Source organism: Rana temporaria, chromosome 2 (assembly GCF_905171775.1).
Source record: "Rana temporaria chromosome 2, aRanTem1.1, whole genome shotgun sequence".
Taxonomy (NCBI): domain Eukaryota; kingdom Metazoa; phylum Chordata; class Amphibia; order Anura; family Ranidae; genus Rana; species Rana temporaria.
The window spans coordinates 305,723,401-305,735,859 of NC_053490.1; the positions used below are offsets into that span (position 1 = coordinate 305,723,401).

General features: G+C 40.3%; 1 protein-coding gene across 1 annotated transcript in view; it reads left to right on the forward strand.

Annotated features, from left to right (window-relative positions):
* Positions 1–911: 911 nt before the first annotated feature.
* COL8A2 (collagen type VIII alpha 2 chain) overlaps positions 912–12,459 on the forward strand; it is a 215,048-nt gene continuing 203,500 nt past the window's right edge. Inside the window, exon 1 of the mRNA XM_040337324.1 lies at positions 912–1,126. The gene's annotated coding sequence lies outside the window, so the exon portion shown is untranslated. The remainder of the gene's footprint in view (positions 1,127–12,459) is intronic.

Genomic DNA, 12,459 nt, shown 5'->3' on the forward strand with positions numbered 1-12,459 from the left:
TGATGTCCAACGCGTACGACGGCACTATAAAGGAGACGTTCCATTCAAATGGCGCCACCCTTTGGGCTGCTTTTGCTGATGCTCATGTTAGTAGAAGTTTGGTGAGAGACGATCTGCTATCTCCATTATGAACGCTAGTTTTACCAGAACGAGCACTCCCGTCTCATACTTGATTCTGAGCATGCACGTTTTTTTCCCCTCGGAAAAGCATACACACGAGCGGTTTTCGTGATAAGAAAAAGACTGATGGGAAACATGACGAGGAAAAAATAGAGCAGGTTCAAATTTTTTTGCAGACACTTTTCTCGTCGGGAAAACTGCTATGGAGCATACACACAACCGGTTTTCCCGACCAATATAAAAAATTGCAGTTTTCTTGTCGGGAAAACCGGTCGTGTGTACGAGACATTAGACTCACTACTTTACATTAAGGCAAAGTGTAATTTTTTCATGAAAAGATATTTACAAAAATGTGAGGGGTGTACTCACTTTTGTAAGAAACTGTATATACTGTATATATATATTTGACAGACCAAAAGAGACATTTATTGTTAAGGTTTACATGTACGTTAACCCTCTCCTAACAGTCACTGCAGACTCCATCATACTGCTTTCTTTCTCATGTAAAGTCAGATCTAAATTTATCCAGCTTTCTGACATTACACCTTGGGCAAGGTCATTTCATCCCACCCCAAACCACCCTACTTTAATATCACCCACCCCTCCGAACATACACCCTTCCTTCTTGTCACACCCCTCGTTCAGGATTTTGTTTTTCTTGAAAAGAAATAACAAGAAGAGGAAAAAAAATAAACTTTTGGGTCTGTGAAAGTGAAAAGTAATCTGGGGGCTGGAATCCAGTCCAAACCTCCTGGTCTCTGCCCCTTCTCTCTTCTTACACACTCCCGCCCCTTGGTCTTAAAGAGAATGTACTCATCCTGAATATTCACATGTTATAAAACTTTCTCCTTTGCTGAGCTGGGCTCAGCTGACTGCTGTAAGGCTGCAAGGTGCCACTAGCAGCTGACCAGACATCCAGCTGTTCCTGGAGGAGAGAATCACATCTGTCTGTTGGCACCAGAAGCACAAGCAACCTGATGCCACACTGATTGCTGGGATTGCAACGGTAAGCTCTAGTTATATTTGTTTGTCATTTTACCTAGTAGAAGTGTTTAACAGTCAGTGGGACAACTAGGGAGCAATAAAGAAGTGTGGTAACCAATAGCAACCACTTTCAGGGTACTGTCAGAGTTTACAGACAGGTTGCTATAGGTTACTAATTCTTATTTTATTAAATAAAACTAGCGACGCCGCTAACGTTTCTTATTGCATGCGAGAAACACAGAGCAAAAGACACAACATAATAAAAAGAGAACAACGTATTTAAATATGCTTCAGGGGAAGGTTATAAAAAGAGTAGAAAATGGTTACATATTTGTAACTGGGGTCAGCCTGTTTTGTCTGGAAACTTGTGTGTTTGATATTATCTTGAGACCACATAGAAGTCTAGATGAATCACCAGGCTGAATGCAGAACAGGTGCAATGAATTTTTATTATACATTTTTTGTTCTGTTCTGCCAGTTACCTGTATACAGTAGGGAGGGGGTCAGTGGAGGAGCCTCAAAATCCAAGGGAAATCAAAAGTGGAAAGTGCACTTTGCCGTAACCTATAGCAACCAGTTTGCAATCATCTCTCTTTGATCTCATTGTGCTAAATTGATGACATCTGATTGGTAAACTGATGACAGATGACACCTGATTAGTAAACTGATGACAGATGACACCTGACTGATAGATTGATGACAGCCTATAGCAACCAGTTTGCAATCATCTCTCTTTGATCTCATTGTGCTAAATTGATGACACCTGATTGGTAAACTGATAATAAATGACACCTGATTGGTAAACTGATAACAAATGACACCTGATTGGTAAACTGCTGACATATGGCACCTGATTGGTTGCTATTTGTTTGGACATACTGTTAATTGTGGTGCCCTCTGTACTGACATTTAATAAACTGGTACAGTAAAACCTTGGTTTGCGAGCACAATTCCTTCCAGAAACATGCTTGTAATCCAAAGCACTTGTATATCAAAGCATTTTTTTTACAGGGTATAAAAGAGAAGAGAGGCACCTCTAAGTGTTGCAATAAGTTGCTAAATGTTGTACCTTCATTAAATGTAACCATATTGCTACACTTAGAGGCTCCTCTCTTCTTTTTTATACTCAGTTGTGACATGACGCTACTCTTATATCAAGACATCGCTTGTATATCAAGGCAAAATTTATTATAAAATGTAGCTTGTCTTGCAAAACGCTCTCAAACCAAGTTACTCTCAAACCAAAGTTTTACTGTAAAAGGTTCTTATTGTACCTAGTTGCCTGTCGCAGAAATAAAGTCTTTAGAAGTGCTATGGCTAATGAAAACTAGGTGTTTTTGGCACTGAATTAGGAAAGAATTTGGTGGCATGAGTTTAGTCTGTGTAAAGCTGGACACCTTTGTTACAATCTGATTGTACAATGTGTGAGGACTTACCTAAGTAATCCACTACATTCTAGATTCTAGATTCAATCAAGTAGGCTCTTATGGAGGTTGTACAATGACATTCTATTATGTGTGGTCAGCGTAACAGATCTTCCAAGGACAATATCCTGATACCTTTGTATTTGCAGGATGTTTGTACTATTATGAGTAGGTATCCTGAGGGCTGTCTATTAGCAACAGATCAAATGCATTAAAACCTTGTTTAAGAAGTTATAGTGCACCAACCCATAAAAAACAATTAGCCATCAACCTCACTTATTCCAACTGCTATTGAAAAGTAAAATATGGTTGCTAGGCAAAACTGCACATGGTACATTTTTTTCTTGTATTGCCTTTAAAATGCCATTCCACCCAAAACTGATATACACTATACTGTCAAAAGTATTGAGACACCTGCCTTTACGTGTACATGAACTTTAATGGCATCCCAGTCTTAGGCCCCGTACAGACGAGCGGACAGTCCGATGAAAACTGTCCCCCGGACCGTTTTCATCGGACATGTCCGCTCCTAGATTTCGGTTTGATGGTTGTACACACCATGGCATGCTTTATTGAATTCCTCCTAATTCCTCCTAAGCTTCTAGCTTTATATACTGTTTATCTATATCTAACACATTTTAAAAAATGTAAATGCAATTTTGCACAGTATATTGAATTTGCTGTGTTTTGTTTTTTTAGTAGTATGGTATGAGGAAAGTAGGGGTTAGATAAAGTGAATCTAAAATTCACCTTCTTTGTGTTCTGGTGACTAGGACTCAAAGTAAGATAAAATCCAAAGTTTTAAGTTTTCACTGGAAGTTAGGGACTTCTCGTCCAACATCACTGCCTGACCTCGCAAATGCCCTTCTGGAAGAATGATCGAACATTCCCATAGACACACTCCTAAACCTTGTGGACAGCCTTCCCAGAATAGTTGAAGCTGTTATAGCTGCAAAGGGTGGGCCAACCCAATATTGAACCCTACGGACTAAGACTGGCATGCCATTAAAAATTATGGGCCGGATTCACAAAGCACTTACGCCGACGTATCTCGAGATACGTCGCGTAAGTGTAACTATGCGCCGTCGTATCTGTGTGCCATGCCCACAAAACCAGATACGCCTGAAAATAGGCTTCCTACGACCGACGTAACTTGCCTACGCCGTCGTATCGTGGGCGCATATTTACGCTGGTCGCATTTGCCGCTCCCATTGATTTTCTATGCACATATGCAAATGAGGGAGATACGCCGATTCACGAACGTACTTGCGCCCGGCGCATCATATACGCGGTTTGCAGTCGTACGTCCGGCGTAAAGTTATTCCCCATATAGGAGGCACAAGTCATGCAAAGAGGGAACACAAGCCGTCTTATTTTACGTTGTTTACGTAGTACGTGAATATGGCTAGGCGTAGGTTACGTTCACGTCGTAGGCAGTGATTCGACGTATCTTAGGCAGTTGTTTTGACGTGATTCTGAGCATGCGCACAGGGATACGTCCACGGGACGGCACATGCGCTGTTCGTTTTAAGTTCTTCTATGATGCTTGGCCCATCATTTGCATGGGGTCACGCCTCATTAGCATGGCTCACGCCCACTTCCACCTGCGCTGGCTTACGCCGAGGAAACCCAGCGTAGATTTAAGAGCGAGTGGGAGCAAGTGCTTTGTGAATACTGTGCTTGCCTCTCTGCGCTGCGTCGGCGTAGCGTATATTCGATACGCTACGCCGGCATAAATATGCGCCAATGTATGTGAATCCGGGCCTATGTGTATAAATGTACACTGAAAATGATATAAAATGTATATAAGATTGTATGGTGGTGAGCCTGAAGACTATGTTTTGGGACATAAACAGAGTGCTTTTATAGCGCTTGAGAATATGTTCTATGATCTTCAATTTAAAAATATAGGGTACTAGGATACTGCATGGTGGTTTTATAAGAGACTGCGCCGGAGGCAATCTGAAGTCTGATAATTGTTCCATTTCAAATTTGTCTATTCTGGCAGTTGACAGACCAGCAACTGTCACTGACTTTAGGTGACCTCTGGCCATCTACCTTAGGAATGGCATTTTTAAGATGTCCATCCTGACGTGTCCTTTTCAGGATTCTCTTCTAGATTTCAAGGTAGAATCAAATACTGACTTTCTGACAGTGTGTAGGACTGCAGTATGCCATATGTAATAATTTGTACCATTGCAAAAAGATAATAAAAGATAATAAGACCTATGCATTTTTTTTCTCTTTAAAGCGTCGTACACACGACCGGTTTTCCCAGCAGGAAAACTGCCAGGAGAGCTTTTGGCCGGGAAAACCGGACGTGCGTATGCTTCCTCGCAGTTTTCCCATCAGGAAAACAGCTGGGAATCCCGGCGGGAAAATAGAGAAATTGATGCCGTCGGGATTCCTGGCATTTTTTTCCCGCCAGATCTACTACTTACCTATGGGAAACACTGAGAGGCAGTGCCGATGGAGCATATACCAGATTCCCGGCCAAAGCTCCATGGCAGTTTTCCTGCTGGGTTATCGGCTTTCCCCTCGGTTTTCTCTGCAGACTTTTTACCGCCGAGAAAACCGAGCGTGTGTACAGGGCTTAACTGCAGACTGATTTCATGTATTTAAAATATACAGTATATCTAATAACTACTAACATGCTGTCTTACCAAAACAAATCCATCATGGACTTTCAATCTAAAGGGCTAATCTATTGATTTCCCTCTGCATCTCTAAAGGTTCCTCCCATGTGGAATCCTAATAGTATGCCCAATGTTCTGTACTAGAAAGTAAGTAGATATGTCAGTTTTTAGCAATTAGAGATTATATCCTGGTGTCCAAAACACAATAGGCCCTGTTTTAGCATATTAAAAACTGAAAAGTTCTTTGTCCTTATAGTACATGGGTCTTCAAACTATGGCCCTCCAGTTGTTCAGAAACTAAATTCCCATCATGTCTTGTCATGTCTGTGAATGTTAGAGATTAACAATGCCTCCTAGGGTGTGTAGTTCCGAAACAGCGGGAGGGCCGTAGTTTGGGGTTCCCTTTTTAACATTAATATTTGGCGACAGGAACCTTGTTCATTGTATAATAGAGATGGGCAAGCAGTACTTGACTTGTGCATATTCTTGTCCAGCTTGGATATCTTCACAATTTTAGTTCAGGTTTACTAATTAGAAATCAGTGTTATAGACACTCTTTGGATTCCATCACTCCTCCACCACAACAAATTTTGGTGCGGAAGACAGATTAATATACTTGTCAAAAACAAGTAGATGGATTTGTCATATAGAAGGGGTAGAACTAGGCCTAGAATGTCCATACTGCGGACACGCTTTCCTCAATGTTCATTCATTTGCTAGCTAGGACACTGCTGATGAGGCAGGCAACAAAGTCCTAGCAACAGGTGACTGATTCATGGCCCCATGTCGACCAGGAGATTCCCCACCCTACAGCTGAAAGTAAAAGGGAAAGGGCGAGATGTTGGCTGACATCATTTTCCAAATATGGCCATTGCAATGCCTGGTTATTGACATCAGCCAGAAGCCCTGCCCTATATTTATCTTTAGCTGTTGGCTGGGGGAACACCCAGCTAAAAGCTCAATAGGGCTAAAGATGAGTCATTGGCTGCTATAATGCTGGCGGTTGCTGGCTTCATAGCAACCAAAAAGTGCTGTGAGATAATCTGTCATATTCATAACAACTTTCCCGGCACAAAATACCCCACACTCAGCACTGGCATCTCTCTGTATGCTAGAATTAGAATTTGTCACAGACATAGTGGTACATTCTAAAAGTGGCACAAATAAGAACCACCTGAATTTGTGGCACATATGGCTGAACTAAACTGTCTCAATGCTAAGGTGAATTTGATGCAGGACCTTTGTTTTATGCGGAAATAATGCTAGAAAAGTGAATGATTGCTTTATTGAATTCCTCCTAAGCTTCTAGCCTTATATACTGTTTATCTATATCTAACAAATTTAAAAAAATGTAAATGCAATTTTGCACAGTATATTGAATTTGCTGTGTTTTGTTTTTTTAGTAGTATGGTATGAGGAAAGTAGGGGTTAGATAAAGTGTATCTGAAGGACAATCTTTTTATTAGCTTTGGATAGAATGAGAAAGGACTAGAACACCTGTCACATTGTTTTCTTTTATTTCTATGTCCCCACTAAGGAAATTCACCTTGTGTTCTGGTGACTAGGACTCAAAGTAAGATACAATCCAGAGTTTTAAGTTTTCACTGGAAGTTAGGGTACATTTTCTATTGGGGATGCTTATTCCAGTGACAAGTGTCTAAAAGGGGATTTTCCTTATGTCATAGAGATTTCCTCTTACTTACATAGTTAGTCAGGTTGAAAAAAAACACAAGTCTATCCAGTTCAACCATAAAACAAAATAAAATAACAACAATAATAATATCATACAATCCCATATACCCACTTCTATACCCATAGTTGATCCAGGTACTCCAGGTTGTACCTATGGGACAAGCAAGATATGAAGGTTAGTCTTTCCAAAAACACACAGATGGCAAAAAAAAGAGATAAAAATGCTATAATACGTCATTCAAAATGAACAAATTTCCCTTTATATATTCTATAAAGTGTCTTTATAGGCAAAGCTTTTTTTTAAGTTTTAAATGGAGTGGGGATGAACCTCTGTCAAGTTTTTATTGCTCTGTCCCCACTAGGGAGACTCTAAATCTCTATTTGCTCTTGTGATCATTGTCTAGCGCTAAAAAAAAAAAAAGTAGGGAAAGCCAAAATGCCACAGTTGTCACCAGAACAAGAGTTGAGTTAATTCCCGAATGGGTACATCTATTTAAAATTGAAATTTGCCTCATTCCGTAGAGATCATCTCTCATCTTCTGTTGTGTCTCCAGGACAGGAAGCAAAGGGAAATCTTCCCAACGGTAAATTTCTAACAAATTTCAACCCCCTCTACTCTATCCACAACAAAGAAAATGTTTTGGCCAAAATGGATTTGCGATAAGAGAGAAAAAGGTATAAGGGGTACCACTTGTACCTTTTGTGAGCTATAGGGCCTAAATGTCTAGCTATTATTTGGCAATAATCAGACTCTGGAAGATCCCTTCATCATCTGACATGCATAATCATTAATCAGTACAAGTCGGGAGGTTTTCCCAGCTGAGAAAGTACAATGTAGTGCTAGGATCATTACTGCTGTATGGTTAATCTGACATATTCTAACCCCAAAAAAGCCCTTTCAAAATGGCAATGGTTTCCTCATATAATCTTCAGATATGGTCACACATTTTTCAGACTTCTGCAATACATATTAGTATCTTCAAGCTTCTGATAAATGCAATTATTGTTGTGACCATTTGGATGAGTTCAAGATTTTGCCTTCCACCTCCACTTCGAATTTGTACTGTCGATGAACCTTAAAGGGGTTGTAAAGGTTAGTTTTTATTTTCTAAATAGGTTCTTTTAAGCTAGTGCATTTTTGGTTCACTTACCTTTTCCTTCGATTTCCCTTCTAAATGTTTTTTTTTTCTTTTTCTGATTTTCTCACTTCCTGTTTCTCCTCGGTAAGCTTGTCTGGTTAGTTATTCAGAACAGGTTATTCAGCCAGAACAGTTTACTGAACAGCTTACTGAGGAGGAACAGGACGTGAGAAATTCAAACAAAGAAAAAACCCATGTAGAAGGGAAATCGAAGGAAAAGGTAAGTGAACCAACAATGCACTAGCTTAAAGGAACCTATTTAGAAAATAAAAAACAAACCTTTACATCCCCTTTAAGTTCATGGCTTGTCGGTTGCTTGTATGATATGACTTACCTTTTTTTCAAGACTTGCAACTTCAAGTTCATTGTTAAACACCAGTGTTCCCCAGCCCTTGTCAGGACCTAACAATGTCCTATGGCAGGTGATGGTAAGCCATACCAAACAAGAAACAATTACACTCAAAACATATGTAAAATACCCTTTTAGAAAAATGCTTCCCAAAGTCTGGCAATTTTTTGTTGTCCATTACAATCATTCAGAATCCTTGTTTATAGCTCACTTTTGATACAGCAGCCCCTGTATATGTATTAATGCATTTTTGAATTTACAGTTCAAATATACATTTTTGTATTTTTCCATATTCAAATATGAGCATGTCAATTATATTTCCCCCGGCCTTATATTCGTTTAAGTTTGTGAGTTTTACCACAGATTTCGAAGTATGGGGCAGCTTAATATAAATGGGAGAAAGTCTGTGCTGCCCAATACATCTTTATATGACAGGGCACCTTTAAAAAAAACTTAGGCTAACCCCAAATATATAAAATGAATACCTTTACTTGTTCCTGAGATGCATTTATCAGCCATTCTTGTGTTGGTGTCAGACCCCCATGGTATATACCAACTTCCCTGTGGCACATGGTTTCTTCCTATTTTGAAGTACACTTCAAATGTTTAAATAGTACCCCTGATGGCACCAAAATGATAACATATCCAATTACACTATATAGTAGTAGCAGGACTACGTCAGAGTTTGCTGTGCTTTCTGTACATTGTAAGGAATGTAAGGTACTGCTATGTAACATTGTGGTTTATGGCTTAGAATTCTTCAAACATTTCCACTGTTATGATGTATTAATGTATTTCTAATGTCAAAATGTTTGTTTTTGTCAATTTTGCATAGAGTAAGGAACAGTTAAAACCCCTGTTGGTTTGTTGTGTCATTTGTGTCCCTTTGGAGAGATTTACCTTTTCTTTCTGTAATTCAAAAAGAACAGGAAGTGAAAATAAATCTATTCAAAGTGAGGTAAGTCCTCCCCTAGACCAGTGGTCTCCAAACTGCGGCCCTTTGCTTGCTTTTATCTGGCCCTTGGGGCACTATTTCATCCACTGATACCAACAACGTGGCATCATTTCTCCTACTGACACTAACAATGGGGCACAGTTTCTCTCATTTACACCAACCATGGGGCATCATTTCTCCTACTGACACCAACAATGGGGGCCAATGACACCAATGATGGGACACAAATCCTCATAATGACACAAAAAATGGGGCACAAGTCCTTACAATGACAACAATGATAGGGGACAATTCCTCTCAATGACACAATGGGGCAAAATGACATCAGTGATGACACCAACAATAGGACCCAATGACGGGGGACAATTACTCCCACTAAAACAAACAACGGGGTGTTCATTTTTTCCACCGACGTCTGGACCTTTTCGACTTCCACTGACCACTGTCCAGCCCTCGTAAACTCTGAAGGACAGTAAACTGGCCCTTTGCTTAGAAAGTTTGAAGACCCCTGCCCTAGACAGTTCCTGCATAAACCAGTGCCCCAATTTTGAAAACTTCCCCTCTATTTCTGTTCTGGCGGAAACTCAAGATTTTGGATTTCCCCTCACTTTCTTTCCCAGCGACAGTATACAGTAAAGCAAATAGAAAATTGAATAGTCCTAATGGGGACACAGAAAGTATTAAAAAGTTAATTGTGATTCTAACCCTTCAAAACATTGCATTTAGATATCCATTAAGTACATTAAGAAATTATACAACATTTGCCCTTTTTAATGGGTCTTAATGCTGGGTGGTAGAGGAAGTGTACCAATAAGATTATCACTGTGATTGGTTCTCAGAGCAATCACATGATCAGAAGCCCATCCCATTGGCTCCCCATAACAAACAGGGAGCAGTCAGTGTGCTGGGAGTGCACAGCGAGCATGCTCTCAGCACACAAACCCAGACACCCATGGATGCTGCTACATACAGTATATATACAGTACTTTACGGTGGTATGAAGAAGTTAATATGGCCCTGTTACTTTTATTTATTTACATTCATATCGAGGGTAACTGTGCTGACAGCTCAGACAGGAAAAGGGAACTATAGTTACAGTGAGCCCAGCTGATCCCTTATAAAGCAGCTTATACCACCTTTTACCCTAATCTGAATACAGTGCCTATTTTGTGTTTCCCATGCTGACTGTTTGCAACGTGATTTCTTACAGTGCAAATAGTAAGACATTAACACTTTCAAGGAATGAAAAAAAAAAGTGTAATTTTATGGTCCGAAACTAATTAGCAAGAGTTTAAATACAGAAGAAAGTAGAGGAAAGGATAAAGAAAAGAAAGAAAAGCCTAATGTTTGGGCAGACTGAATGGAAATGTGATGTGATGATATAAAAGGTTGGGTTGTTTGTCCCAGTGTCCTGCTCCTATTCTGGTTGCCACGTGCTCTGGAAGGAGTCTCGGGCCGCTTTGGCAAGGACATTGGAGGAGGTGTTCACCAGGAGTCTGGCAGTGACAGGGAGACTGTGAAGTTATACAGAGGAAACTGTGTATTCAAACCGGGGAAATATCCCTAGCTCAGCATGTAATGTACAGTATAAAAAGAAAAAAGAATAATTGTTCTTCATGGTGGAAAGAAAATGAGCGACGTAATCTGCGTCAGTATCACAATTAACTAAGGCTGGACAAGGAACTTTAATCATAATTAATAGCATCTTGCATACACTGGGCAGCTTTTAGCTTGTATAGCCTGCAGGTACCTTGGTGCATAAAAAGGCTGCTGTTTCCTTTGTGGTGTGTAGGAGCTATAGGAAATATGTAGTAAAGGCTGGGCAGGGAATAAAAAAACTGAATGCATTCTTTCCTATGTGATGTTCTTTTTCAGAAGGACCGGGATTTTATACAAAGTCCTGAGGTTAATACTATCCAAGTGCACATTTTACAGTAAATACGGATGATGGGATCTGATGTAAAGAAACATCACATAGCTCAATAACTTGTGGAGTTCATAATGTCTTTATGCTTTATTCATGTTGTTCTTTAAAACATTTAGGCTGACTGGATGTGTGTAACTGGCTGCAAGTTTAGGGGTCATTTCAGACTGCAGGTTAAGCATTAGGCTTGATTCACATCTATGCATGTTGCTTTTGAGAGTTTTTGCAGTGCTTTTTACTGCGCTTTTTAAATTTTTTAAACCACGTCTTTACCGCAATTTAACCATGATTTTGCTGTGATTTGTGCTTTTTTTTACATTCACTGTATATAGCTGGTTGCTAAGAAGCCGACCGAGGAGCCAGCTGCCAGATCCTTAACAATCGATAAGTCATCAGCTTTCAAGAAAAAAAAAAGAAAAAAATTGCATGGGGTCCCCCCACAGGTCCATACCAGGCCCTTCAGTATGGTTGAGGTATGGTTTGTATGGTTCAGGAGGGGGAGGGCACTCGCTCGTCCTCTCCCTTTCCTGACCTGATGGGCTGCATGCTCGGGTAAGTGTCTGGTATGGATTATGGGGGGGACCCCACGCCATTTTTTTAAAAATGTTGGCATGGGGGTGTCCCCTCGAAACCCATACAAGACCCTTTCTGGTATGGCTTTGAGGGGGACCCCACACAGTTTTTTCGTGATTTTTTTTAGCCAGAAAATCTATTTTTTACACTCAGCTGTCAGCGGGGAACATCGCTGACAGCCGATGACTCATTGATTGTTAGGGATGCAGCGGCCCGCTTCCCGGCCCACTCCTTAGCAAACAGAGCCCGAAAGCCTCCCCCAAAAAAACACAAATCGCAAAACTCAAAATGAGGCAAAATCGCGCTAAAACCGCAGTACTTGTATTTTGGATGCGGATCCATTAAAGTCTATTACATGCAAAACACTGCATGCTGTGGGAAAAAATTCCCTGAACCTTTCTAAAAATGCAGAGGCACAAAAATGCACTGATGTGGATTTGTTCAATAGGAAAATAATGTCCTGCGTTTCTGTAAAAAGCAAGAAGCATGAAAAAACTTATTTGAGTGAATGGAGCCTTAGGGTAAGATTAAAGGTTATTGTAAGTGCCAGCAGTTAAAGCAAGCTGTGTTTCGCCATTGCAGGGGAAAGCAATATGTTTATTTTAAAGCCCACACCTCATGCATTACTACCCACTGATCTATACAGTCTCTGAGGGTAATGGC